General features: G+C 40.7%; 1 long non-coding RNA gene across 2 annotated transcripts in view; it reads left to right on the plus strand.

Moving 5' to 3' along the window:
• Positions 1 to 261: 261 nt before the first annotated feature.
• Positions 262 to 24,526, plus strand: part of LOC139800244 (uncharacterized) — a 34,444-nt gene continuing 10,179 nt past the window's right edge. For both annotated transcript variants that reach the window (XR_011727675.1, XR_011727676.1), the window contains exons 1-4: positions 262 to 387; positions 11,732 to 11,888; positions 18,423 to 18,542; positions 20,529 to 20,654. This is a non-coding gene — a long non-coding RNA (uncharacterized lncRNA). The remainder of the gene's footprint in view (positions 388 to 11,731; positions 11,889 to 18,422; positions 18,543 to 20,528; positions 20,655 to 24,526) is intronic.

Genomic DNA, 24,526 nt, shown 5'->3' on the forward strand with positions numbered 1-24,526 from the left:
TCTTCTCTTCTTTCTTTTCTGTAGTGACAGTAAGATTTCATATGGGATATCATTACCAGAACTGGCTACTTGGTATCAAAGCAGAAGAAATAAGTAGAAATCACAGTGCTCAGAAATGTTTAGTATTCAGGGATTAACATCCTTCCTAAAAATCAGTTGTCTCTCTTTTTTTTTTTTTTTTTTTTTTTTTTAATTTTTTTTTTTTTTTTTTTTTTTAAGATTCTACATAAAACTGGGATCAACTCTTCTTGACAACAATCAGATATATTTCACACCATATAGAAAGCAGAGTGGTGATACAGGCCCTGAATCTCTTCTGCACCAGAATTCCTGTGAATCAAATCTTTGAGTGGTGCCCCTGGTGGAGATTATCCTTCAACAGGCCAAGTAAGTTCAAAAGCTTTCTACCTTGTTCAACCATCTTTTTAGTTTTGTTCTTGTGCTTGTGTGTTATCTCTCACATCTACCTGAAATTGCAGAGACTGTATGTTTCTATTACTATATTACTTTTTTATATTCTCTATTATTCAGGGGTTTAAAGTCTAGGAGCTAGAAACAGGAACATAAAAGAAGCAGATGGATGCTAAGAATTTCTCTTTTCAGTTGTAGCATTAAAATATTCTCAAGCAATTTGACAGAGGTGGGCCCACAGCATATGGATTATGAAACACATCATATATGTACATTTCTGTACATAAATTCTTTGTGCAGTGAGCAGCTTTTGAAGGTTTATGTGCTATCAGTACCTTAGAAGTTTTATCTGCTGTTAAAGTGTCAACCAAGACACAATGGTCCTGATTTTTGCAGATTCTCATTAGGTTCCCAAATACTAATTAGAAATGGGTATGCAGGAAGTTAGTTAATTTTTAAAAGCTTTTCAGAGTTCCTGAATTTTACAGAATTAAGTAGGATACAAGCATTCATAGATATTTACATTTCCAGAAGTTACAGCACTCTAGGAAAATCTGTGTACCTTGTGCTCTGTAAGGGAAGGAAACTGGGAGCTTTGCTTCCTGGCTTCCTGCACTGGAAACCTCTGGGTTCTCAGTACCTTCTGCTGAAATGCAGCCTTTTAATTAAGTTTATTTACATCCATCACAAAATTTTGCTACCTACAAACTTCCATAATGATTGTAGTGTTGCAGTTAATTAAAAAAAAAGTTAAGATCTTTGTTCCTACCATCTGGAAGTGTCCAATGTTTTTACCCAGAGAATCCAAGTCAGCTTCAAGTATTGGTTTGGTCCATAGCACTGCAGATGTTGGGATATATGTTTGGGTGTTCCAAACTGTGTGGGGTTGAGAAGAAAAAATGCCTAGGCTGCTTCTCATGTTTAATGCCCAGTAAATGGATTATATGTTACTTTTATATATTAATGTATTATATAAATACTTTGTGTGCAATGTGGGTAGTCATTCTGCTTCATGTATTGCTGATTTCTCATAAGCCTGAAGTGTATTTTGCCCAGCAGCCAAAGGTTTGCTGCTAAGGATTTATAACTTTATACTAGATGGTTGCTGCTAAATTCTGAAAAAAAACCCAACAGAAAAAAAACCCAACCCCAAAACAAACCCTAAATACAGGTTTAAGATTAAACACAAGTCTTCTTATTTTATCCCCCAGTTAAACACAGGTCAGTGGCACCCATTTCTGCAGTCTTGCTGGATGCAGGAGGTGATTCCTTAAACAAACACAAAGCTAAGTAGAGGCAATATTTGCAGATAGCTATCAAGTCAAACAAAATAAGCCCCCATCTCGTTCCTGAACGTGGGGCAATGAGCACATCCAGCCTCTGAACAGAAACACATTTATTCTGGTGTTTCAGCCCTAGAACACACTGAAGGATCCCCGTGGCCAAATAAAGTCAGTTGAAAAACTGTGTAATGAGAAGCAGGATATTATCCTGTTCATCACTTTTATGGGGTCACATGCCTTCTAATGTGAAAGCTGGATCATATAGCACTTGGGTCACACAATAAGTAAGTAAACACTGCATGGCCCCTCTTCCTGTCCCTGTGCCTTCCTCTCTGACCCTCAGAGGATCTATGGAAAGAGCAAAAGAAAGGGAAAAAGGCGACTTACATTTTCTAGGATTTAGCTTCTGGCAAGAGACATTATAAGGAATTCATTTCCTGGCACATCATTTACATGTCCAGTCCTCCCTCCCACTCCTTTTTTCTCTCCCACCCTCCCCCCTACTCCCCCTCCAAGCTCTCTCCTCTCTCCACAGCCTTTGCTGCTGCTTCCTGCCCTGTGTTTGCTTTCTATTTTCATATCCATGGGAAAGGAATCTGCTCCAGCACGAGGCTGCTGTCCTGCCCGTGTCCCTTCTGGCTGCCACTGCCACCTGGAGCTTAGGCCACAGGTTTCTGGACTTGGTTAAGTGATGGTGAAGCACCAAGCAAATGACAGTCACTACATTTTAGCAGAGTCAGCTGGAGAAATCTTCTCTTCTCTTTGAGGTTTGTACTTTCTGCTAGTGAGTGGCAGACAAAACAATTTTCAATTTTAAATATTTAATCTAAATCCAGGTTTAGGGTTTTATTTTGGGGGAGAAGACAGTCCTGTCCCTCTCTCCCTCATTAAAGGGCTCTCTGTTGTGTATCTTTGATGGTGCTTTGGGCAGCTCTGCTACTTTGATCCTCTTAGAAATAGGCTCATTACAACATCCACCTCACAGAGTAACACTTCAAAGAGCTCTGTGAAGGACAAAGAGAGGAATTTAGAAACATAGCCAAGTGGCTCTCAAGTATCTTGACTAAATTAACTTTGTATTAAGAGTTACTGGCAGAGTTGCAGTTCTGAGAGCAAGAAACAAAGAAGTAACTCTGCATGCTTCTTTCGTGCATTTTTTATCAAATTATTACATATAATTGAAATCTTCTAGGATTCCCTGCCACAACTTCTGCTGAGCTAAGGGGACACCACAGTTGTCACAAAAAAACCTTAAGAGTTCCTTTGGAGGTGTTCAAAAGGTGGCTTGACATTACTACTTGATTTATATGGTAGGAATGATAGAGCCAACATTAACCAAGCAGTGAGATGAACAGAGAAAACTCTTAGTTCTCAAAATCATCATCTCCAGACCCAGCAGTGACCACGTGCATTTTCAGCACCCTCAAATCTCTCCCAGCCATAGCAATTAGTGTTACTGGTCATTCTCCAGAGTCATTTCATTGCTTTTGACATGTTTGACTTAAGACTCGAGTTGGGAAGTCATTACCATTACAATGTGTATCATCTGAAGTGTGTACTTAGGCTGCTTTGTTCCAGTGCCTTGGGTGTCCCAGGGCTGCTGTCCTACAGGAATGGGCCAAACAGCCCTTCTGCATGCCTCTGAGATTTACCCTCAGCTCATATTGCCAGGAGAAGGGGTTTTATTTTCTTTTGAAATATCAAATGGCCCTAATTTAAGTAGTGGTGATTCCTCAAACAAAGCCTTTGCATGTGCTGAAGTCAAACGCAGGTGCCATTCATTACTCTGACCACTGGAAGAACCTTTAAAAACATATATATATATATATAGTTGTCTCTCTCAAGGACAGCACAAGGACAAGTCAAGTTCACTTGAAAGTTTTTAATTTTATTATTTATTCTCTTTTGTTGTCTTTTGAACACCTTTACCAAAAGGTTTTCTGAAGAAATCTGAGCATCATTTCTCTGAGGTCCCAGTAACATCATCTAATCCTGGCAATACTTACTTACTTGAGCCATTCTTAGTTTAGAAAATTCCCCTCCAACTACCAGGTGTTTTATGGCCCTTAGTATTACAATGTCAGTTGTGCCTTCTACTGTGAAAGCACAATAAGTGTGGAATCAGAAGAGAAAAACCTCCCCCACTTAGGTGCCAGGTTAGAGGGTGCAGATGGCTGGCATTTAGCAGGCCTAGACCACATTTATTGTGTTTTATTGCTCCACAAGAACTGTCCTGGTCCTTTGCTCACACATTTTCTGCTTTATGTACTCAAAGAATCCTTAGGAATTCTTACAATATACTCATGTGTCTCCTTGAACCATTAATTTCACTCTTGCAGAGAGTGATCAGTGAAATTAATAACTGAGCAATGATTTTACCAGGGAAAAAGAAGAGATAAAGCTGCTTAAACTTTGCTACTATTCAGATGTTTCTTTTGAAATTAAGAAAGTCAGAGTTTATGTATATTTGGTCTACCCAAATATATTTCTTTGTGAAGTGTGAATTCAGTGCTAATATAATTTTAAATTCTCCTTTATATGGGTTCAACACGACTCCCAGGTTTTCCAGTCTGGTAAAAGAAAAGATAGAATGAAAATGTGACTTGGATTGCTTCCTCACATGGCTAAATTTAAGGTAGAGCATTTGGAACTAATGATGAAGCTATTTGTTGGCTTATTCATAACACTTATTGAGGAATCTATATCCCAGCCACTCTATAGCCCCTATCAGTTTACCCAAATGAAAGATATGGTGATCAATCAACTGCTTCCATTTTGTGAACAAGTTGTTCTCTGCTGTTAAACTGGAAATTAAGTATTGCTCCCATTTCAGTTCTAAGATGTCCTATAGCTGCTGCATTCTCCCCAGCAGCAACTACCACTCTCTGCTTCCCATTTTCCAAGTTACCATTTAAATCTTTAATAATCTAACATTCTAAAGAAAATCCTGGCATGTTGTATATTTAATTTGCAACCTGTATTGCAGGTTTCATCTAACTCCATAAGCACTTCTTCCCTATTTTCTGCTACTCCTTCTGTCCATTATTTGATATTCTGGTCTCATAGGATTTCTTGCAAATAATAATGTGACACAGCCATCTGTGTGGCTGCTTTACATTACTTATGTGCTTGTGGCAAAATAATCACATAGTGAGTGCTCTGCTGAGATGTCTGCACTTAGAAGTAAATTCTGTGCCATTTGTACTCAGTCTGCTCTTTAAATTTTGTCTGTGAAACCCAGATGCACATTGCAAGTGTTGTCTTAATTCTGTCAAGTTCTGCTTAGCCCAGATTATTCTGAGATTTTTGTTTTTTCCACCCAGTGCAATAGGTAGAGGATCCACTTGTTTACTCATCACAACTTCAAAGCCCATCATTCCCTTGCAACAATTTGGACCTTGAGCCAGGCAGAAGTTTTATTTCTTCTCAGTTGAGCTGATCCGTGGTGCTTCCAGCTCTCCTTGGACTGGAATGCATCATTCACTCACCCTAAACTTCTTCTTCTCCTTTTTACAATCCCAACAATGAAAAATAATGCTTTCCAGCATGGTCTGATTTGACATCTGGGACAGCATCCAATGACTAAAATATCATTAGTGAGATCTGATCTCATCTCTTCCTGAGGGCCAGGGAGAAATCCTACCCATTTCAGAAATAAGAAAGCTACAAAAAAGAGGGCTGTAAGTTGGTCTCCAGCCTACATGGTGATTACCCCAGGGTAGAGTTACAGAATTGCTGTTGTTTTGGGGCCCTGGACACAATACCTCAATGTGATACTTGAATATTTTGTTGTTTTGGGGTGGGTTTTTTTTTTGTATTTTTCTCTTTAATACAAACCATGCTAAAATCAGCCTTCTTTCTGCTCCATCAGAGCCTTCCATTCAGAGGACTGCTTAACTTCACCCTTCAGTGACCAAACTGGGGAATCTGCCTGATGCTGGCAGAGCCCCCACTGGAAATCAGGAGTGTAACTTCTGCTACATTCAACTTAAGTCCTTGTGTCTTCAGTAAATGATACTCATTGGCACTTTGCCTCCAGGAAATAAATTTGTGTAACTCAACTCCTGGAAAAAGCTCTTTTAGGGCAGCTGGAGGTTTATTGTCCTGATGGGCTACATACTGTCTCCAGTGTGATTCTTTCCAAGTAAGCTCTTTCTCAAAATTTCTCATCATTTTCACACAGTTAACCTCTAGGCAATTAAATACTGGTTCCAATTTACATCTTAGCTCTTCTCAGTTCTTTCCCTAAAAGTGGACCCTAATCTGTATCTTTCAGTTTCCTTTAAATACTTGTTTTGGGCATAGCCTCATGAATAGTCTGAATTTTATGAAGTTGTTAGGACACCCAAAGGAGCCTCTGTGCCCAATATATGAGGAAACCCAAATTTTGCTGTTTGCATTGGTTGGTTTGTAATGTTTAAAACTGTCTGCCATGTCCTAATGAATAAGATTTTCCATGGAAATATTAGATCTTGTATATCACTATCTAGTCCTCCTAATTCTCTATATATTTCACTGTCAAGCAAAGAAGATCCTGCTAGGAGAAATCATATTGTGTTTTAAAATCTGCTTACCAGAAAACTGAGTTTAGTGCTTGTACCATTTTTTGTATTCTATTTTGAGCAATGTAGCAGCCTCTGTAATAGATTCAAAAGCAGCCAGTGGTGGCTTACAGTGCATTATTTGCAAATCCCTTGATTTGCTGGGAAGCTTGGTCACATATGAGTTGCTGAAAAAGTGTGTTATTTGCAGCTCCTGTCCTTGGGACAACTTTTCTTCCCTTTCAGTCCCTCTTATAAAGATGGGTAGGTTGCATCTAATTCATCCTGCAGTGGTCCTGGAATGTAATGCTTCCACAACACAAAAATACATTTCTATTTTTAAGATAATTTATCACTTCCATAGAAGGAGAAAGCAAATCCTGACACATTTCCCAAAAACTGTGGTGTATGTCTGGAAGGGTGGTGCCTAACTATGTTTTCCAGCTCAGAGTAAGTTTCTCAAAATTTTAGATTTATGGATTTCTGTGGTTTTAAAAAGTTCAAAGGAGTTCATAGGGATAGGAGTAAATTCATGAACTCAGGCTGCTTTCTTATGAGAATAGACTTTATCTATTTGTTTAGTTTCTGAGGGAAAAATATGACTTGTTTTTATCAGGGAAGCTAAGAAATCACAGGCAACTGGAAAAGACAACTAATGAAAAGGGCTGACAAAGTGGGACTGGAGGGAAAGGAATGTTCTAGGCATTTTTCTGTCTTCAATGACAATCAGTCCTCATTTTACCCCAAAACTACTACTCCTGTTTTCATGGGGAACTCCATTCTCTTGTTCCTATACTGCAGAAACAAAACCCTGTTATTTGAATCCTTTTCAAGGGGAAAAAAAAAAAAAAAAAGTACATGTTCTTTGATAGAATGGCATTCTAAAGGCCTCTAGATAAGAGATATTACAAGCAACTTAATATTTCTAGCATTGTATGCAGGGTAGTTGCTAAATGGAGTAGATGATCATTATAGGTCCCTTCCAACTGAACTATTATATTATAAAATATCTTGAGACTTGATACCATACAACAATATCCATGTGTTTGTTTTTACTCTACACTTCTGTAGCAGTAGCAGAGTGATCAGTTGACAGTCCATACCTTTAGAGGCTTCCATAGTTGAATTTTGGCTTGTCTTAATTACACAGGTTTAACAGAAAAATGCTCTGTTTTAAATAAAACCTGTAAGTTTTGGAAAAAAAGCCACATTATTTTAACACTGGTGAGTTTAAGAAGTGTATTGAAACATTTCTTTTTAGTGACAAAAAAAGTGAATATTAAGCCTTTGGCAGGGTGACAGATTCCAGTTGCAAATACATTTTGAATAACCTGAATAGGTTTTTTTGAAGGTATTCACAGAAATGATCAAATTTCCCAATCCATGAATCATTTGAACAGCTAAGGCAAACAAACCAAGACAGATGCATAAGAAGAGAATTTCAATATTGTTTCTACAAGGTGAGCTTATCAAGATTATACACACTGAGTGAATGCCTTCTGCTTACCTGTCTCTTTTCTCAGTACAACACAGGAAAGCATGGCTGATGTAAATCCTGTATAAGTACAGAATTCTCCAGTAATTAAAAATTAATTGCTGTCTATGAATTCATTAGGTTTTTGTCTTCGTGCTGCTTGAGACAGGCAGTGGGTTGTTAACCTGCCAAGGTATCTGCAGTGGGATTGGTTCCATCATCTGGGGTTACTGAGCTATTTGCATGGTCATTAAGGGATGGATGAGATGGCTGAGGAGATGTTCCTTGCTCTCTGTGGTTGGTCCTGATGCTGCCTGTGAGACCTCGGGGTTCCTCTGGCTACGCTGGGGTCAGCAGAGCAATCACTGTGCCAGGCACCAGACAAAAAGTCAGACAGCTTCTTTCTGCAAGATGAAAAATGAGCTGGCAGAGTTCAGTGATTAAGGCAGTGGTCAAAGAGATTAATGTGACCAAACTGAGACACTAAACTGACCGGACATAATTCACAAAGTAGAATTACTCCAGATAATATGACAAAGTGCTCCTGCCCAGGGAGATCTGGTTTGGATGTGCTGGCATCTGAACAAGAAAAGTGGAATTAACAGTCACATGAGTTGTTTCCCACTCTTACCCCTCTTAAATTATTGGGAAGGGCTCATGGGAGAACAGTGAGGCTTAGTGCCAAGGCTGGTGCAAAGTGCCCCATTTCAGTCTGCATGTGACTGGCAAGAGGAATTTTAGGGAAATTGTGGCAAAAAGCCTCACGTTCCCACTGATGAATGCTCCACAATTGATCTCTCCAAGGCAGCAGATGGGAAACAGAGCAAAGCTTTTATAATACACTGGAACAGAGAGGGACATTTCCAAACCAAATAAATAAAAAGATGAAAGCACAACAAAGAGCACCTTTAGAAATGTGGGTAACAAAGGGCTACGAACTCAGCCAGCAAAATGAAGCTTGCTTTTTTTTTTTTTTTTTTAATCTTTTTTTTGCAATTACCAGAATTGTTATCAGCCATACAGCAAATGGCACCCCACTACATGCAAAGCAAATTCCTGCCTGATCTGCACATTGACTCTAAGAACATTGGTAGAATGAGAGAATAAGATTTTTTTAAACAATTTAAATGACAAATAAGATTTTTGGAATGATTTATTAAAAGTGTGAGGTAAATACTTTTCACTGTGTTCCAGGTACTGGTGTGTTCCTTTTTTTTCCAATATTATGTGGAAACTAAATTGATCTCATCAGTGCTGGGAGTGTGATTTAGAGTACCATCTGAGCAACATGCAGATAGTCAATTTCTAGCAGCTTCAGTCTCAAAACTATATAATTATTATTGCTGAAGTCTGGACACAAGCTAAATATGCTCTGACTCCACAATTTCTGGACTGAAACAATTTCTGAGGGAAGGGATATATCTTTTTCTATCTGCACAAATCTGATAGAAAGTAATTATCTTGGGATTTACATCAACTTTGCTAAATTGGCTCATAATTTAAATCGATGCAAGATGTTAGAAGTGGTTTCCTAGGTTTCAGAAACAGTTTTCTTGCCATGCTCATGGCCACAGAGCAGCTGCCTAGGTATGGGAGACCATTATACTTATACGATCATTGTGAATTAAAGTCAGGTGAAAACAACTCAGAAATGCTTTCCATAATCTGCTGTTGCATTTGTACAAAGTTAATAACATTTTTCTGAAGTGTTAAGATGTTACTACTGTGCTTTTTGCTGCTAGCCAACAAATGGTTTGTCACAGGTTGCTTTTTTTTTTAATTCCCCCCTTCAAAACAGATGTTTAATGGCAGTTTCTGCCTGGAATTACTTTTTCTGCAGACAAAATGGTGTCTTCTTTCTCTCTTTATCAGGTACTGCTGCAAGCACTGTTCAATAACAGGATTGAAGCATTTTAAAAGCAAGATGACAAGTCTGTAGATGGGTGTGACCTGGCAATTTCCAGCTACCTGAAGTGGGGAACTAATTTGCAGGCAAGTCTGTGTGTTTAGGTGTCTGTATGGTGTTTTTTTCCAGGCAGAGCTGTTGTTCTGCCCACCTGGTGTGGCTGCATGGTGATGCCCCCTTTCACCCATGGACTTGGTGAGGTCTCTGCCAGGCAGCTCCCAGCCAGGCTGGTTCAGAGCCCCATCAGACAGCTCTCCCAGCAAAACTCTGTGAGGATTTAACCTTCATTATGTCAAAGGGGCCCTTGAATATTCATTTCTTTTCAGAAATAATGGTTCTGAAAGTTCCCAGCACTGGCTAGATGGTAGCATTTTGCTCCCACTAGTCTCACCTATAAAAGATGAGGGTCAGGATCAAGTGGATGAGTTGATTGTAGCACAATGTAATGTCTGCTGGCCTATTTTTACCCTTGGAAGGAGCTAGAACCCTCTGTTCCCATTTTCTATTCATTTATGCCTATTTGCTAAGTAATTCTTTTCTTCTTCATCTTTCTATACCCTGACACCTTAATCTTGCTGACATCTTGCAATAGTTAATGAGAAAGAGCTCCCTGTCTTTTCATGGCTCACTTTCCATCTTGTAACACTGAGGCATCAGATGATGTTTGCATGGCTTGAAAATGTTGTGTTGAGTTCTCTTTTGAAGAATACATATATATTAACAGAGCTGAAACCAAGAGCAATAATGACAGCCTTATAAACATGATTACTAGCTGAGACACAAGTACAGGCACTCTCTTGAATATATCACCCAGGTATTATTTTCAGCTTCAGACCTGAAAGCAATTTCCATATTTTATAGACAAAAACATGACACCTATCTCTAGGAGAAGCACAACCAATCTGGTATCTTTGGAAACACGATGCATCTTCTAAATAACACTGTTCCAGGGATATCTGAACACTCTCTGTAATACACCCTCTGTCATGAGGGTATTTTAATGAATTCCAGTTCCTTTAAAGCCCATCATCTACTTAAGACATGCAAATACTTTAACAAGCAAGATCTCTGGCTCTCAAGAGACAATGTGTTCAGAGCAAACAATTACACTCTATTAAGACAGTGCTCAAGCCCTAGTGTAATTAAATACACTGCAAGAAATAACAAAAGCAGTGAGGGGTTGAATGTGCTCTCAGGGTGTTTCCAAAAATCAGAATAAGAAAATCCAGGTGGCTGAATAAACTGTAAGCTACTGTTTATGCTTTAATGTCAAAGAAGGAATTAGCAGGTTGCACTCTCAGCAGAGATGACTCTGCAGGGCCCTTCCTTGGTTTCTCCTCATGTGCTGAAACCATGGCAGGAGAATTAGGAGAATTACTGAGCCAGCCACTGCTGAGCTGAGACGTTACCTATATACCAGGTACACCTTGGCTTCTCGTGCTAGGTTACCTGCTCTGTGACTGAAATAAAGAATGTTTTATTAAAAGAAATCCTAACTCTACATGGATCAAGGAAACTGTTCTTTTTATCTGAGCAGGGGAGATGTTGGCTTATGCTAGTAAATGCCATATACAAGAAAAATTTCCTGCTTCTTCCAGACAGGAATTATGCCCAATGATCTCTGTTCTTCTAGGGTAATACCCAGGTTTAGGGTTCACCAGCCTCTCCATGCATACCCCCTTTTAAATCCTTTGGAAACAAATGGAGATATGGACCTCCAGGTCTGGTAATTTTGGTATTAACTGAGGATAGTTCAGATGGAAAGATACAACATTTAGAAGAAGATACTGAAAAGCCATAGGTTCTGATGTTTTGAGGTGTGGTAATTTTCTGTTTGCAGCTGTCCTAGTTCAAAGCAATAATGTAATACAGGTACTTTTGTCTATCTTATTCCTGACTTCCTTTCACTGTTCTTGAGAAACCTGTTAAAAAAAGATCTTTGCTAACATGAACCTCTACCTGATCTGTTGTTCCAAACACAGTTTTGGAATATCCTGAACCTTCATTTCCTCCTCAGCAGTGGCCCTGTTGAAGATAAAATATTCCTACTCTCATCCATTTTTTGGTTTGTGTGTGTGTTTGATTTTTCTAGGGTTTTTTTTGTTTTGCTTTTAAGTCATAAAGTATCCTGAAACAACAGGAAATACCCAAGACACAGTAGAAACTCTGCTAGCCCACTGATGGCTGTAGCTCTTCAAACACTGAAGTTCATTAGAGAAATTATCTCTAAGCTGGACAATGACCCTCAGGAGGCAATGCCAAGCTCATTACAGGTAAAAGTCATCTACCTTTGCTTATACAGATTCAAATAATTTTCATAGCTCCATAATATATGGAAATTAAAGGCCTTGAGTAAGTATGAAGCACTGGCTGAATTGTTAGCATGTTGGTATGGCTGACTTGAGAACAAATTCCCATCAGATTTTTCATGGGAACTATCCCAAACCTGGCCTAGAACACAATGACTTGTGAGCTTCAGCTTCAAGAAGCAGCCATACTGCACATTAGGACTTATTCAAAGCCTCCTTAAAATTCTCTTTTGCTTTTACCCACAGGCTAACTCAGTTCTTCTTCCCTCTGGCTAAATGCATGCTAGCAGAGAAAAAATTTATTTCCTGTAACCATGCTGCCTTCAGCAATTTCAAATAGCTCTAAATTATGTGTAAGCATCTCATTTCTTATTGATATTTCTTCTCTAATGTTACTGAGCACATAGGTCTGTTCTATTCATGTAGGGTTTTTTCTTTTTTTGGTGTCAGTAATGTCAGTTCCAAATTACTGACCCTGTTTGAGCACTCACTGTTGTACAGACTCTCAAGGATTAAGCAAGTATAAAAATTTGTGTGTTCTTTTCTCCTCAATCCTGGCTCATAATTTATTTTTTTTAAGAATTTATAAAGCCTTGCAAACTTCAGATACTTTTAATGGTCTGTCTGCTTTAGTGTTACCATAAAACCTTTTAACATTCACCTTTACATTCTTCAGGAGGTGACCTTTAGCTTTCTCTGGAAATACTAAGACAAGAATTAATTCTGCCTCTCCAACAATATCAAATTTCTGTCACCAGCATCCTCCTTTTGTTCCATAATGATCCTCTTAATGTCTGTCTTGAGAGTTTGATTAACTACATAGGGAGCTTCAGAGTCTGGATGGGGAGGACCTGGGAACAACTCCACGGATGCATTCAGGTCTAACAGTGTGAGTTACACTTCATTACCTAGGGTGCATATGCAAGCTCCTGCTATTCATATAAATACAATATAGCCTCCATTGTGTGCTATACATCACCATTTGCATATTTCTTCCTAAGCACAAAAGAGTTATGCTGCTCAGCCATTCTTGCAATGCCCCTTGACTCATGGCCTGAGGTTTTTTCATCCCCATTTTTTCCCATTAGTCAGAGACAGTGACTGTCAGATCTTCCTTTTCAGCTCTAAGAAAATAATAGCACCAAGATAGAGCTAAATCTGAATATAATTCAGTGTTTGAATCTCTCCCTTGTTCCTTGCAGTAAAGTTGGTTGGGCCAGGATTTAGAGTTTGGTAATGTGGTTAAATATGGAGACATTACAACTTTCCTCTGCAGTGCAGCAGCTGTGAAATATAACTTGTTCTTCTAAAATTCACTTCTTTATTACTAAGTTCACCTGAGAACTTCCTTTATAGATTACATCCTGATAAAATGAAACCCCTCCCATCACCTATCTTAAAGTATTGTTTAAAGAAAATGCATGACATACAGGAGAAGTTACTCATCACTTCTCCCTCATGCTTCTTATCCCTTTTTCCTGTCTCCAGAACCATCCTTTAATCCTGCTTTTACATTTTCCAAAATAAAAGCCTCAAAAGTTGCTGTAATATGGGAAAGTGTCAGCTCTAATAACTCATCTGATTGGAATACAGTAGACTTTATTTCTCTTCAGAGGAATATAATCTAGTCTTTTATTAATGATACAAGTTATCTTCAGAAAAAGATGCTAAAAAGAACTGAATTTGCTTCTCTGTTTTAAATTCACTTTGTTAAAAAGGTAAGTTCCAGGATTATGTCTGTCATTCAAATAATCAAAATCTTATTTTCTCTGCTTTACCACTGTGTCATCTACAGCTGGATTTGCCTCCCCTTGCCTGATAGAAATGTAATATTTCTTACTCATGCATTATTGCTGTGGCCTGGACTGATTAACTTTTGGTTTTTGCTGAAATACTAAGGTTTTATTGCACCATTATTTAAGAATCCTTTGGTTTTCCAGTTACTCCTACTTGAGCATACCCTGATTTTGAAAGCAGACACTTCTATTTTTCAGCTCCTCATCTGCATTACCCACCCTGACTCTTTCCTTATATTTAAAGAATTTGCAGCAATGGGAGGACTGGAGTTCTTAGCACATCACAGAAGGCCAATAACATCTCCTTTCAGTCCTCCAATCATCAGATTATTCAGAAATTAATCAGATTCTGCTATCATGTAAACTTACCAAAAGCACATACATGATTTAGGAGTCTAATTTATATTTTCTCATAATTGATGAAGCTATCAGGCCTGGATTTTTTTTTTTTTTTCAAGGTATTAAGTGTCTAAATATTTAGCTAGACTGGTATTTCAGTTGTATCTAGGCACTTAACTCATTGATTTCTGTGTACTTTCAAAGTTTCCTGCAGTGATCATTCAGGCTTCTGGATATTTAAGTGTCTTTCAAAACCTTTTGAAAGCTGGAAGTTCAGAGTTTGCCAAGGCATTCCTGAAATTTCTACCAATTGTTTTTTTGTTTAGTGAGAAATGACTGCACAGTAAAATTACTTCCTTTACCTCTGCCAAGGAATTTAATTAATTTCAATTTCTTCTATGAAACATTTAAAAAATAAATCATTATTGATTCTGTACAACCTAATATCAGATTTTTACCTTATAAATTTCCTCTTAAATGCACTTTTAAGTGATCCATGCTCTGCTCTGGATACTGAGTACAGTAATTGAAGATTTTAAAAAAATATATGTTATACAGATCATATTCATTCTCTGACTGAGTATTATCAGGAAATCAACCACCAAAGCAATAAATGATAGCAGGCATAGCAGTGAAACCCTCAAAATAAAAAGAAAAAAAAATGATACATTAAAATAAAGCTGCAACAAGCCCCATAAACCAGGTGAAGGAGTAAGTGCCACAGTTTTGTTCTCTTTTCCCCCTCAGACAGGTGAATTGATTTTCAGCTTTGGCTGAACAAGTGGTACTGAATGTGAGCACCATGTCTATGGCAAAGAGGTTAGTGATAGCCAGATGATTATTATGGACTGATAAATCAATAGGGAAATTAATTATAGAAGCTCTTGCACAAGTGTAACCCATCTTGCTTTAAAGTCTCCTTCAGCACTGCTGTTTATTAGGTTTTTAACCTGAAAAGAGGAAAGTGGCCACATTTTCCCTCCTCCTTTCCATAGCTCATTTACCCAGGTAGTGACTGAGGGTGACACAGCACTGATTTACACAGATAATGGAGTAGAATAAAACAGGATTTTGAAATCAGTCCTGAAGATCTGGGAACTGGATTTGGTTTGGTTTTTTCTTCCCAAATTCCTCTTTGTGAAAGTTTTTGAGAATTGTGCTTGGTGAGCAAGTGAGCTAAACCCCAAATCTTTCAAATGTCTTGAGAAATGGGGCAGAACAGAAGCAGACATTATTTCTGTGGTGAAACTTGACTAGACCTTGGTTTTCTGACAAGTTTCCATTTCAAGTTTTGCTGTGAAAAACAGGTTCCAGTAAATGTCTTAATTTAGGTGGAACAGCATATTTTGCTGAAGCTATGATTAGCTGCAAACATCCTGGCCTGCTCTTACAGGAACACAGAAATTATCCCATGCTGTTAGGCTGGTTTGCAGTCTGCTGACTTCAGGAAGCTTTTATGTTGTTTAAGCATCTGCACAAGAAGAGTGAGCTCAGATCATCAGGAAAGCAAAGGAAGAAGCTGCAGCTTCTCATCAGGTCCTTTCTTTCCCTCTTCTCCCAGGTGGCTCCCTCTGTTCTGCTGCTTCCATGGATTTCTCTCTTTCTGGTACCACTGCCTGCATCCTCCCAGCTTCTGCTCCTCTTTGGTCACTGCCCTCAAATGCTGATCCTGAGACTCCTTCCTGCTCCTGACCTGAAGGATCCAGGGAGCAACAATCCAGGCAGTCTGCATGTTTCTCCTGCTCCCTTCATCCCAGGAATGTTGTCTTCCACAAATCACATTCTGGAGATGTCCCACAACTCTAAACTCTTCCCTGTCCTACACCTTCCCTTGTTTTGAGCTCAGTCACTGCTCTTTCCCAGGACTGCACCCACTGTTTCTTTCCAGCTGTCAAGGAATTTTTCCCTCTCTTCAGCTATTTGTATCCCATTCCCAAAAGACACAGCTGGAGCTTGAAAGTGCTAATTCAATCCACACCTCCAACTGGGGAAGGTAAACTAATAGCCAGAGGTCCTCAATATTTTTAAAAATCACTGCACTTAAGGGCTTGAGTATCCTGAGTGTAGCCTTGGGTTAACCCAGAAGCTTGCAGAACTCTGCTATCAAAGGACCCAGTGGGACCAAGGTATTATTTCTTCCCAAAGCTGCAGAAACAAAATGTAGCACTTTGAACTGCAGTGCCTAATTGTGAACCTTCAAAGCATTAAATATTTTGACAGCTGGAGGAGAAAACTTGTCCTGGAAACGTCCAGGGTTGTTATTCATAGTGATGCAATGAGTAGAAAATCCAGTTACTTTATAAAAAAGTGAAACCTTGCATTTTCTGATGTTATTTAGATAACGTTTTCCCTTGCAAAGGAAAAAGTGGAAGTGAAAGAAATCCTTTCTAGGTGGTTATTATGTAGTGGAAAATGCTCTGATAGACTTTTTGTTTAGACTGGTCTGAATAATACTCAAGCAAGGCAAGACTTTTTCTGACTTTAAGGGTCTTTGGATGAGGCTCTTAACCATTATAGAAAAGATAGCTTGATATTTGCATTTGCATGCAATAAATTACCCACTCCTGACTTTATGCTGTTCCAGTCTTAACCAGCCTCCCTTACACACCCCCACAAAGTGCTTGCACTGCCTGCTGGCACAAAGACTTTCCTCCATGAAGCATCCTACTTCCCCCTTCCCATTCCAACACAAAAGGCTCATGAAGAGGAGCACAGGCCAGTTTTTACCCAGGAATCATCAGGAGCAAAGGGAGTTACACATTTGAAATACTTAGAAATAAATCTACTAGAACCAGCCCCTAGTCAAGTACAACACAGCCCCAGAAGAGAGAGGATGTTTAAAGTTTGAGCATCTGATGCTGTGAGTTACTCAACTGTGCTGCTCCACTGAGTGGAAAATCTGGTTACTTGAATGTATAAAGAAAATGAAGACTTATATTTTATGACAGAATCTAAATAACATCTTATCTGTCCAAGTGAAGATCATGTCCATTACACTAGAATGGTTATGTACATCATCATTCTACTTTACATTGTTAGAGTGCTTTTACATCAAAAATGTCATTTTATCTTCCAGCAGACATCCTGGGGTTTCTTCTGCAGCTTCTCTGTCCCCCTGCTCTGCCCTTGCTGCTCAGTGTTTTGCTGCCACATACTTTGAAACTGTATTTATATTTTCTGAGGTGTTTTTCACAGGATGGAGCAAAATGTATTTATAACATGAGCGAATTCTTAATTTTCAAACATAGGAAAGGTATTTCTTTATTGAGAAAACTGTCTGTACTTAGAGAAGCAAGTGTATTATTAGAAGCAAGGTCTCACCATAAAAGCTTTAAATGGTGTTTTAAGGCTTTTTAAATACAGTGTGTTGTCTTTGTGGCTCTGTAAATCACCAGCCTGTTAGAGGTCAAAAGATTATCACTTAGAGAAAGGTTTCAGTCTTTATGCAGGAAACTGGTAAACCAAAGTTATATAAATAAGCTCTTTGCCCCGAGACTCAGCCATGTGGCAAAATATATCTTTGCTGTCAAATGCAGAGATGCTAATATGAAGCATTGTTTTTATGTGGTACTCATGGATAGGAGCACTTTATTTATTGTGACAAAGTGAGGCTACTCTCACTGTTCCTAACTCTTTACCCAGAAAGATCAAGAATTTACAGCAGGCTGCCTACTGTGATGAGGTATGTGCAAGAAGGGAGCATTTCTCAGAGTCAATAAAGCACCCCCTCTACTCATTCAAAATTTCCTTGCTTTATATATTTGACATGGGAATAGGCACAACATTCCAATATTGTGACTCAAATAATATTATTTTTCTATTTCTTACACATATCTTGAATCTTGAGTTCATCTCAACATGGCTTTATAGTAAAATTACCAGTCTGCCTGGAGAAATGTGTGAATGTATACATAGATTTCAAAGAATCTGGGTGTGAAATCTGACTCTCAGGTGTAAGGTATGTAGCACTATGCTCCTATATTAACCTCTAATGAAATTCTAATAAATTAACCTCAAATATGGCAGCTTTGATCCTTGATCAGCAGCTTCACCAGCCAACAACACTGTAATTAGGATTTAAGAATATGGGCACATAGATGGCTGCAATTTATAATGCAGAATTCCAGATGCTTTTAAAACTCCCTTTAAAACCCCAGAGGCAGGAGGAATGTAGCTCCCTGACTCCTACAAGCATCTAGGCACATGAGTAGAAGGAATTCTTGCCTTTGCAAAACATGCAGGTGCACATTTATATTTTTAGTCTTTTTTTCATACACCGGTGGTTTAGTGCTGAAAGAAAGTTTTCCTGATCTGAGTTGATCTCTAACAGTCAAAGTTGTTCTCTTGACTCTGAATCTTCCAGTGACTGGGAAGCTGATTCCTAATGATACATGGATGCACTGAATTAGAAAAGACAGTTTTGGAGCAGTGACATGTTTCTTTTCCTACAGTGCCCACTCCACTGAGATACATCCAACAGGAGGTAGGAGCATTCCGTGCCCTTGGAAAGCTTCCCCTGCCCACTCTTTTTATTCCTTCTCTTTTCCTCTTTTTTCCCCTCCCCTGACTGCAACTGGAAAAGAAAGCTCCCTGAAAGCCAGGGGGCCAAAGGGATGGGGGGAGCTCCACAGTTTTACTCCCCGGTGAAAAAGAGCTGAACTTGTGGCTCCTGAATGGAAGTGATCCCATCAGTGGCACAAGCAGTTTTGGCTGGTGTGCAGCTTGGCAGTTTAAGATTTTATCCTAATTTCACCCTAAAGCAGCTCAAACAGGCTGTAAAGACTTTGAACTTACACCCAAACTTTTACTTTTTACTTCTGAAATTTCCAAGCAAGACCAGATGATTTCTCTGTGATGTTTAAGTGTCTTAAACTGCTGTTTCAGTTTGTTGCCTTAACAGAATGTCCATAAATCTAACACATTTTTCCAGGCTAAAACAAAGTCGTTTGCAAACTGGACTTCATGTGACATTCTCATTATTTTATTTAATGAAATTTCAGAGATGCTCTCTAATCACACTAAGCCACATATTAATTGATTTGCACATTTAGGATGTTGCTTCTTGCCTTCCTAGTTGTACCTATATAGAAGAAGCACATCCCTTTTGTCTTTGGATCCTAAACACAATTCTGCTACTAAAACATTTTTCCCACATCTTCCACCAGAATGCAAAAGGAAATTTCTTTCATACTTCTATGAACTTGCAAATCCCAAGAGCAATCTATACCTTTCTAGCCCAAATTGCCTTTGTTTTTACTAAACAGAGAAGAAACAAAGGGAAAAATCCTGTAAGATGTCACAATATCCATTTATCTGTAACAAGGAGAATCCAAACAATCTAAAAATGGCTGCTTCCTCCAGAAAGGCCTTAAGGAATACAGCTCAGACTCCAAAAAGCATCTTTGCAATGCTATATATACATATATATACATATATATATATACACACATACCTATATGCTACATGCAGAAGTTTCTGACGTGGACAAGATAGATTTTGTCACAAATGTTCACTTGAGTGGATGAGTGAACTTGGCCTTTCCAGATACAAATATAGGCACAATAATGCCTAAGAAAATAGCCCTTGGATCTCATCTGCCATTGAGCTCACATCTCTAGAAACTGTGCCATTGCTGAAGACTGCTAGAAGAAAATTGGAAGATTTCTGAGCAAAATTTGGGTATGAACACTTGAAAAGAAAGATGACAGCTGCTTCTGTTTGCCAATGACAAAACTGGAGCACCTTAAAAAAAAAAAAAAAGCAGCAAAATAACTTAAAAACCAAATGTAACTTCATTGTAATTTAAAATTTAACTTTCTTTTATTAATTTAGATATAGTGCTGATTATATCTGTGTGTGGGTATGCTTGTATTGAAATATACATACCTATAAAAACAATTATCATGGATTATGTGTTTATTAGCAAATTTGCAGAACCAAAAAATAACTGTGGTTGAAGTGAGGAAAAATATCCAATGTTTAGATATATTTATATTCAGTCAAGCAACCTTATCAGGAGTTTTCATGGGTAAAACCAAAATCAACAGCTCATTCAATATCATGGGGTTTTTATATATAATGAAACTGAATTATCACAATCACCACCACCACTGGTATTTCCTTTGATTTTCCACCATAATGACAATAATTCACTTTGGAATTTCACCCAGCAAGGTTTCATTGAGGAGCCATTTTATAGCACAACACAAAGAGTTAAGAACATCCTTACTCACTCATTTATTGGAGAGGCTCCAACTCAGTGTAACAGCTTCAAATGGAACCAATTCCAGCAATGTAGTACAAGCCCTACTTTATATATATATATATTTTAATTTTTCCTCACTCATTTATTGGAGAGGCTCCAACTCAGTGTAACAGCTTCAAATGGAACCAATTCCAGCAATGTAGTACAAGCCCTACTTTATATATATATATATTTTAATTTTTCATAATTTTTTTTTCTTTCTAGGCAGTAAAATAAAGGTCTTCAAGCCCACAAGAAGTTCTGCAGTCACCATGTGTTTTTCTCTGAGGAAAATATTGCTTTTTCATCTGCCATTCATCTCATCCACATAGAAACAAAGTGGATTTTCAGGTCAGATATCTCTCTTACAAACAAATAAGGTGTTGTTTAAAAGTTTAGTTTGAAAAGTATAGTAAAAACATAGCTATGGGACTTCTGTGTATATAAGGAATTTAGATGGGTACAGTATTGAGAGACATTTGAATCCCCTGTCACCACCAGAACCCAAGTGAGTTCTTGGCTGGGCTCTACAAGTGATAAAAACCAAGTCTTCCTGAGCTCATATTTTCCTGAACTGGCCTCACATTGGCTTAGCCTTTACAAAAATATAACTGGCAAAAAGTAGACTTTCTACAGGGCTGGAAGTGCCACTGGGAGGCCCTGAGTACCTGGGCAGTGTGACCAAGATTCAGCTCTGTCCTGGGAGTTTTGAATCAGGACAATGAAAATACTTTTCTTGGAATGGATCTGGAGCATAAATAATTGATCTTTTTTTTTTACTTTATTTAAAGTTAATCTTCTCTAAAGAAAAAAAATCTCCTGTTTCAATTTTTAAATGAATCAATTCTTATAATTGAGTCACAAAGACTGGTGTATAAGTAATGGGAGCTTTCCCAAGCAGATCTCTCCCAAGACAAACATCAGGCTGGCCAAGAAGGAAACTTACTGCTTTGAGGATTTTTTTTCCCTCTGCAGTATAAGCTTTATAAAACCACTGTCCATTGCCAGGTTTAATGATTCTGTGAGCTAAAGAGATGGGAACTGGCTACTGCTACTGAAGCATGAAATGCCCTTCATTTTGTCTGATCATTTGTTCTTGTTTGGCTGCAGCCAGCTTGGGAGGCATTTTGGCATTGAGGCTATTTCCACTCTGTGGCATTTGTTTCCCTTTGGATCTAAACTTCCTCCAATTAAACCTTGTTCCCTTGTTTTCTGCTGCTCAGAAATGCAGGGATTCAGGACTAGTATAATGATATATATGTTTAAAAATACCAGTTTATCAAGTCTGATTTTTTTTAATGCCAATTTATTGTTTCTGACATTCTCTGATCAAAACTATAGCCCGTATTAAAACATTTAAGCAGTTGTATTTCTGTGAAAATTTTAACTTCTTGACTTTGTTCATCCTTCCTGAGGACCTAAAATGTCTCTGACTTGAAAGACAATTTTTATTTGTACGTCTGTAAAATATCTATGTATATACAAATAATACATATATGAGCATATACTTGGAGATGTGTTGCCATGTAAATGAAAGATGAACCTTCATATATATTCTACAAAAAAAAATATTGCATGGGCAGATCCCATCACAAGAACTATGACATGATTCATAGGCTCTAACAGATTTCACTTCCAAGTAGTGCATATTCTTCAGTCTTGTGAAGAATTTCTTGCTGTTAAGAACACATTTAGACTGGGTAAAATCCCTTTCCCTTTCTTCCCTTTTCCCCCTTTTCCCCCTTTTCCCCCTTTTCCCCCTTTTCCCCCTTTTCCCCCTTTTCCCCCTTTTCCCCCTTTCCCCCTTTTCCCCCTTTTCCCCCTTTTCCCCCTTTCCCCCTTATTCCCCCTTTTCCCCTCCCTTTCCCCCCTTTCCCCCTCCTTCCCCCCTTTCCCCCTTTCCCACCCCATTCCCCCCTTTCCCCCCTTGTCCCCCCTTTCCCCCCTTTCCCCCCCTTTCCCCCCCCCCTTTCCCCCCTTTCCCCCCCTTCCCCCCTTTTCCCCCCTTTCCCCCCTTCCCCCCTTCCCCCCTTCCCCCCTTTCCCCCCAATTCCCCCTTCCCCCCTTTCCCCCCTTTTCCCCCCTTTCCCCCTTCCCCCCCTTTCCCCCTTTCCCCCTTTCCCCCTTTCCCACCCTTTCCCCTTCCCCTTTCCCCCCTTTTTCCCCTTTTCCCCCCTTTCCCCCCTTTCCCCTTTCCCCCCTTTCCCCCTTTCCCCCCTTTCCCCCCTTTCCCCCTTCCCCTTTCCCCTTTCCCCCCCTTTTCCCCCCTTTCCCCCTTTTCCCCCTTTCCCCCTTTCCCCCCTTTTCCCCCCTTTTCCCCTTCTTTCCCCCTTTCCCCCTTTCCCCCTTTCCCCCCTTTCCCCCCTCTTCCCCTCTTTCCCCCCTTTCCCCCCTTTCCCCCCTTTCCCCCCTTTCCCCCCCCTTTCCCCCCCTTTCCCCCCTTTCCCCCTTTTCCCCCTTTCCCCCCCTTCCCCCCTTTTCCCAACCCCTTTTCCCCCCTTTCCCCCCTTTCCCCCCAAAAACCAAAACCCGAAAGCCCAAAGCCCCCTGCACTTCCCCCATTCCCCCCTTCCCCCTTCCCCCCTTTCCCCCTTCCCCCTTTCCCCCCTTTCCCCCCTTTCCCCCCTTTCCCCCCTTTCCCCCTTCCCCCCTTTCCCCCCTTTCCCCCTTTCCCCCCTTTCCCCCCCTTTCCCCCATCCCCCTTTCCCCCCTTTCCCCTTTTCCCCTTTCCCCCCTTTCCCCCTTTCCCTTCCCCCTTTCCCCCCCTTTCCCCCTTTCCCCCTAACCCCCTTTTCCCCTTTTCCCCCTTTCCCCCTTTCCCCTTTCCCCTTTCCCCCCTTTCCTCTTTCCCCCCCCCTTTCCACCCCTTTGCCCCCTTTCCCCCCTTCCCCCCTTTCCCCCCTTACCCCTCTTTCCCCCTTTCCCCCTTTCCCCCTTTTCCCCCTTTCCCCCCTTTCCCCCCTTCCCCCTTTTCCCCTTTTTCCCCTTTTTCCCCCTTTTCCTTCTTTCCCCCCTTTCCCCTCTTTCCCCCCTTTCCCCCCTTTCCCCTCTTTCCCCCCTTTCCCCCCTTTCCCCCCTTTTCCCCCTTTCCCCCCTTTCCCCCCTTTCCCCCCTTTCCCCCCTTTCCCCCCTTTCCCCCCTTTTTCCCCTTTTCCCCCCTTTCCCCCCTTTCCCCCCTTTCCCCCCTTTCCCCCCTTTCCCCCCTTTTTCCCCTTTTCCCCCCTTTCCCCCCTTTCCCCCCTTTTTCCCCTTTCTCCCCTTTCCCCCCTTTCCCCCCTTTCCCCCCTTTCCCCCCTTTCCCCCCTTTCCCCCCTTTCCCCCCTTTCCCCCCTTTCCCCCCTTTCCCCCCTTTCTCCCCTTTTCCCCCTTTCTCCCCTTTTCCCCCTTTTCCCCCTTTTACCCCCTTTTCCCCCTCTTTCCTCCTTTTCCCCCCTTTTCCCCCCTTTTCCCCCCTTTTCCCCCCTTTTCCCCCCTTTTCCCCCCTTTTCCCCCCTCCTCCCCCCCTTTTCCCCCCTCCTCCCCCCCTTTTCCCCCCTCCTCCCCCCCTTTCCTCCCTTTCCCCCCTTTCCCCCCTTTCCCCCCTTTCCCCCTTTCCCCCCTTTTCCCCCTTTCCTCCCTTTCCTCCCTTTCCCCCCTTTCCCCCCTTTCCCCCCTTTCCCCCCTTTCCCCCCTTTCCCCCCTTTCCCCCCTTTTCCCCTCTTTTCCCCCCTTTCCTCCCTTTCCCCCCTTTCCCCCCTTTCCCCCCTTTCCCCCCTTTCCCCCCTTTCTCCCCTTTTCCCCCTTTCTCCCCTTTTCCCCCTTTTCCCCCTTTTACCCCCTTTTCCCCCTCTTTCCTCCTTTTCCCCCCTTTTCCCCCCTTTTCCCCCCTTTTCCCCCCTTTTCCCCCCTTTTCCCCCCTTTTCCCCCCTCCTCCCCCCCTTTTCCCCCCTCCTCCCCCCCTTTTCCCCCCTCCTCCCCCCCTTTCCTCCCTTTCCCCCTTTTCCCCCCTTTTTCCCCTTTCCCCCCTTTTTCCTCCTTTTCCTCCTTTCCCCCTTTTCCCTCCTTTTCCCCCCTTCTCCCCCCCTTTCCCCCCTTTCCCCCCTTTCCCCCTTTCCCCCCTTTTCCCCCTTTCCTCCCTTTCCTCCCTTTCCCCCCTTTCCCCCCTTTCCCCCCTTTCCCCCCTTTCCCCCCTTTCCCCCCTTTTCCCCTCTTTTCCCCCCTTTCCTCCCTTTCCTCCCTTTCCC

Source organism: Heliangelus exortis, chromosome 10 (assembly GCF_036169615.1).
Source record: "Heliangelus exortis chromosome 10, bHelExo1.hap1, whole genome shotgun sequence".
Taxonomy (NCBI): domain Eukaryota; kingdom Metazoa; phylum Chordata; class Aves; order Apodiformes; family Trochilidae; genus Heliangelus; species Heliangelus exortis.